This window comes from Trachurus trachurus (assembly GCF_905171665.1).
Source record: "Trachurus trachurus genome assembly, chromosome: 1".
In the NCBI taxonomy this organism is placed as follows: Eukaryota; Metazoa; Chordata; class Actinopteri; order Carangiformes; family Carangidae; genus Trachurus; species Trachurus trachurus.
Window position 1 is genome coordinate 25054544 of NC_139891.1, and position 6149 is coordinate 25060692.

Below are 6149 nucleotides of genomic sequence, written 5' to 3' on the forward strand. Positions count from 1 at the left end.
CCCCCCTTTTTCCCCATCTTCTCGGACAGATGTGTGGACGTTTTGTGGACGTCGGCCAAGCCACGGGAGGAAGACGACACTTTGGTGAACACTGGTCTCCGTCCGTGGCTCCGCGCGGGTCATCGCACCCCCGAGGCGAGACAGGAAACACGACGAGATATCGATATGAAGTTTGTTGAACAAACGTGGGGAAACAACGTGCGAGTGGAGCGAGCCCTTCTCGAGGAGGAACCCGTTTTTTTTGTTTTGTTTTGTTTTGTTTTTTTCATTTACTGCACATCCAGCTTCCCTCGTTGAGTGCAGACAGAGGGGCGGCAGAAAAACCCAGATCAGTTTACTGAGTTAGTGACGGTTGCACAAGTGCAAACAAAAGACGACAAACACACACACACACACACACACACACACACACTAGATTCATATTCTGAACTATAAACTATGGATGCTAAAGGAACTAAAAGAGCTACAAGGTTAAAATGCATCCAGGAGTCTTTTGCGGCTCCTTAATCCTTGAACTGTGCGACTTACTGTGACCCGACGGCTGCTCATCACCCACAGTAACTGAAAAGGAAAAAAAACACTAAACAGACGTTTTTATTGCCTTTGATGCCTGGGAACTGGTCTCTTCAACCCAGCTCAGAACGGCTGCAGATTATTTTATTTCATGTCTTATTGTAAAAAAAAAAATCCATTGTGTTTACTGTATGTGTGCGTATGTATGTGTGTATGTATGCGTGTGTGTGTGTGTGTGTGTGTGTGTGTGTGTGTGTGTGTGTGTACAGAGAAAAAGAACAAACAAAAAGGATGAAGTCCGTCCTTTGCTTTGCCCTTTTTTTTTTTTTTTTTTTGCTTAAAGCTTATGCATACGACCATTGTTGAATGGAGAAATAAAAAAAGAAAATTAAAAAAAAAAACACACAAATGGAGACTTTCCATATGATCTGTGATGTTAATGTTAAGCCTTGCATTATGTTGTATGTGTGTCCATGCTGTTTTTTTCATTTCATTTTCAACATCTTGTAACAAAACCGAGCAACTTTCATGGATGTTTCCAGTTTCCTCCTCAACCACAATAACCATGAGATTTCATTTTTATTTTTTTATTTCTTCAGTGGATATCAGAAGGGAATATTTTTCACAGCTGTCTCTCGGAGTGACACGATTGATCTGATTGAAGGAGAGATTCCCATGGTGCTAAAAATAAACAAAACAAAATTACACTGAATGACTGCGCGGAGGTGTTTTAAACGGAGACACGGTCAGCGTGCAGACAGCGCACTGCATCAGCAGCACTAGTCCTGTGGAACTACAATTTTTGCCTTAGAACCAAATGTATGCTACTGGAGGTCGCTCCTATGCTCTTGCACAGGTGTCTTGTGTCTGCAGAGTGTTTTTGTGGGTTTTTCGGCAGCGTTATTTCATTTGTTTGAAGATCTTGAATGGTTTTATTGTGACAACAAAAAAAAAACATGGGAAATGTAGTCTGCGTGTGAGATAGTGTCTATGGTGCATGTGTGTTTGTGTCATTTTTGTAGCTGCTCTCAGATATACATACACACACACACACACAAAATAAAACCCCACACATCTCATTTTTTGTGCTTTTCCCCCCCTTACCAGTATCTGAACACACACGCACACACTTTTTCCTCCGTAAATGTGGAGCGTGGAGAGCAAAGCATTCAGTATCAGGTGCATACAGGCCGCAGTCATTTCTGTGTTAAATGCATTAAGTGTAAGTGTGTGTGTTTATAGGGAAAAAAATAGACTAATAATGTGTGTGTGTCTGTAAGCTGCATGTTTTTAAGTTGACTCATTCACTGCTGTACGTGCCAAGCTCTAGGTGACCCCCATCCACTCCAGTTTTTGTTTCATCATCCCACCTTTTGTTTTATCATCTTCATCATCATCATCATCAACATCTTCGTGTCTGTAGTTCAGAGACACTGACAGGAAGTCCTCTCCATCAGTCAAAAATACACACAGGTTTAAAAGAAAAAAAAGACAAAAAAAAAAAAAAAAAAACACTACATGCGTGGTTCATATATTGTTATTGTTAGACTCTGTGTTGTGTATGAGTTCTGCTTTTTCAGCCTGTTTAGATGAGACAAAGTACTACAAGTGCCAACTATTGATCCATAAATCAAATCCTGGCATTTTCCCTTTGTGATAATTATCATGTGTTGTCTACGTGATGATGATGAAATCTGGACGTCGGCGGCTCAGATTAAAATGAAAGTCACTCATTTTTCCCAGTTGTTTAGCAAAGTAAAAGAAGCTACTATGAAAAAAAAGTGTAAAGCTCGTCTGAGTGTTTTGTTGGACTTTTATTTTTGTTGTTTCTATGGATTTATTTCTACAATTATTGTGTGTTCCTCTTTGAGTCTTTGGAGTCTTGAGAGTGCCATCTGAATTTTTTTTTTTTTTTTTGGCATTGTTAAATTATGATTAATTAATAAACTAATAGCTGTTATTAAATTTAACATTTAAATGATGCATTAAAAAACTCAAAAGAAATAAAAAGATTACTTGTTCCAAATGATATTTCTGTTTTCATAGTTCATGTTTAAATGATGAATTCATATAATTTTGTCGTAGTTATATAATCTAATCGCTGTTCTTGATCTTTTGTTTGTGTCACATGATTTTCCTTTTTCCAGGGAATTACTGAAGTTGAAGTTTCTATTTTTCTTCCATTCTACTCCACGTTGGCTTCAGAAAAAATTGGGGGCATTCCACCACTTTATTAAGAAGAACAAACCTGCAGTTACCATGTTTTACCACTGGTGTCACCAAAGACAATGAAACAGAGATATTTGAGATTGCTACTTATAGTACATACTGTGATGCTTCACCTTGAATTCTGATAAACAGTGTGAAACTAAAATATTATCCAACCCCAAACAGCTCTGACCTCACATCTCCATGGGTCAGCACCGTCCAATCAGAGCTCCTGCTGCTGCCATGTCACTCTTTCAAATGCAGAATTAACTAATCAATTAACAGTTTCTTTCTTCTTCTTTTTTTAGTATAATGTTACTAGTGATTAAAATTTAACACCATTAAAGTGTTCAACTCCATAGACCAGGCACTACAGCACTGTTTTAACCCAGGTGGATTACTCTTTATTTTAAAATACTAACATTATGTGAAGGCTTTAATAATATTATAATATTTTGGGCATTTAACTGATTTAAATTTAAATCTTCTTTCTCATTCTTAGAATTCAAATTCTTGTTTTTCTAACCTTGTCGGCCTTCATCCTCTCTGTGAACATATTATGTTTTGACCCATTTTAAACGCCACAGCTTGTTAGAACATGAGGACAAGCCACTTACCTTTATCGGATCAGTTTGATGAGCTTCAGTTGTCATACATTTGGTGCAACCTGAGTGCAACAACAACACACACAAACACACGACCAGCTGTCGAAAACTTACAGTCATACCACCAGGTATCCAGCAGAGGGCGCCACCTGTGAGCTTTTCAAAGGTCAGTGCTCTGAAATAGTACAATTCCTTCCTAAAAGTAGAAATATTGACTGCAGATACTGATATCACTGAGATGTACAACACTCCTGATAAACAAACCTCTTTTGATTAGAAGTTATTCTATTATAAAAGAAAGCTTTGAGGTGTTTATTTCTTGTTTAGTGCACTGTTTACCATTCAGGTTTATATTGTGTATTGTGAGTCTGTGGGTTGACTGTGTCTGATCCTCAAAAGCTGCAGCATTGTGTCAGATAGACCCAAATTAAAAAAAAGAAGCTTGTCTCACTTTACATCATATCAAATATATCTCTATAATTTTCCAATAATGAATATCATTTCAGTTGTACTTGTTGAGATTGTGAGGATAGCGTTACACTACCCGCTCGATCCAATTCAAGTGTATGGACAATGCTACTTTCTCATAGACCCTCAACAGCGCTAGTATTTGTTTACTGAGTCTTATAGTTACCAGCTGATCTCAGCACTGTTTATCTTATTCAGTGTGTCGTCAAAAAAATATTAGAGAATATTTAAAGTGTGAATCACAGTTTTCATATAAACCCACAGTGATTTCTACTCTTCTCAATGGTTCAAATAAAATGAAATGCAGCTCATTGTAAGAAAAGACAAAGACAAGAAGGAAATTATCACGTTTGAGGACCTGGATCCAGGAAATCTCTGTCTGTGTTGCCTAAAAGATGAACCTTCTGTTGATTGACTCATTTCTTTAGCTCAGAATTACAGTTACTCCCTGGAAAAACCATCCTGGTGACTGTGAACAATACACAGACACCAGCATCATCAGGTGATAAGGAGCTACTTCCTCTAAAGAAAATAGAACTTAAACTGACCCCTTGACCTCACATCAACAACTGTCTGCAACTGCCTGTTCAATCTGCCTACATTTCCCACAATGCACTGTAGCTGCAAATACCAATTCTTCTTATTCTCCAAACCTGCCAACACTGGGAAAATATTTTGAGTAGTGTCATGCGGCTTTTTTTTTGCAGGCTTTCATAACTACTTTGCTTTGCACATGGTAATTTTATATTCAATTGGAAAAATTATATGATATACACATGTAAAATGTAGGCCTTTGTAGCTGGAGGTTTAGCTGAATTATTATCTGAAGCTCACTGGTGGCTAATGTCCACACCACACACACACACACTGCGCAAAATGCATAATGTGGCATTTTTGAGGGTCGGAGGAACTTCTGGGGGCCATGGACCCTCTTCTTTTTATCTGGTCTGCTGTCCTGTCTGTATCCCCATCATCAGTTACCATAATTAACATGGCACAGTGGTAAACTTGCTGCAAAATGAGAACTGTTGGCTACATGTTCAAACCCAAGAGGCAATCAAATCCCTCCTTATATAGTCTGTGCAGTCTACTCAATCTGCAATAGCTTCCTTCCCTTAAAATACTCCCCGAGTGGAGAATAAGAAAGTACATTTACTCAAATAAAAACATACTGTTCTTGAGTATAAATTTGAGGTAGGCCTACTTGTACTTTACTTGAATATTTCCATTTTAAGCATTTTATTTATGTTTCCACTAATTTATTAAAGATATAAAAACATACTAAAAACATACGGCGATCGTGCCTTCTCCCGGACTGCACCCCGCCTCTGGAACTCCCTTCCCCAGCCCATCAGAGACTCTCCATCACTTCCCCTCTTCAAATCCCGACTGAAGACTTTCCTTTTCACCCAAGCATTTAACCTCCACTACCCATAAGTTTTTTTATTTTTTATTTTCTGTGTTGTATTTTACTGCATCTGTAAAGCGTCTTTGGGTCACTGAAAAAGCGCTATACAAAATTAATGAATTATTATTTATTATTATTATTATATAACTCTTAATGTAGTCAGTTTGCACACAAATATGTTTACTCTTGCGCGCAAACTGCCAATACTTATGTATGATTTTGTACTTATTCAAGATTTTGTGGCAGGGCTTTTTCTTGTTATCGAGTATGACTATTTTAACTTAAGTTAAAAAAAAGGGCGCTATAACACCCTAAGTTCGGCAGACTCATTATTCTCTGCTATTTGCCGCTTGATAATAAGTTGAAGCTGCTACGCCACGCTGCTGCATCATATGACATCAGTCCTGCATGTGCACATTTGAACTCACAGGTGTCAGCAGCTTTTTGCGTAGTTTAGAGAGGCGAATCGTACCAGCGTATTTTGATGACAAATTGCGTACAGGTTCGCAGGTCTGTGATTCCCTAAAATGTCCAATTTACCATCAACAAAAGCAGAAAATATTCACATTTGATTTTTCCTTTTGCTTCAAAATGAATCAATGATCAACATGTTGTCAATCAATATATATGAATTAATCACTTAGTTTTCCATTAGGGACCTGAAAATAGAAAATGAAACCGAAATGAGCTGAGTAACATTTAAAGTTAACCAGCATGTACAACTATTGAGTCAGCTGCTCATCGTTGCACATTGTGCCTACAGTTCCCACAATGCACTGCTGTGTTCGGAGGCCTAGAGACCAGGGATTAAAGAGAAGCAAAGAGCTCAGAGTTACATTGACACCAGGCTCGAGACGTCTTTACAAACAAGTACTTGATGATACTGAAAGGATCAGTCTCATGGTTGTCATGGCATCTACAGCACCATGACAACAGAGGAAACTGCT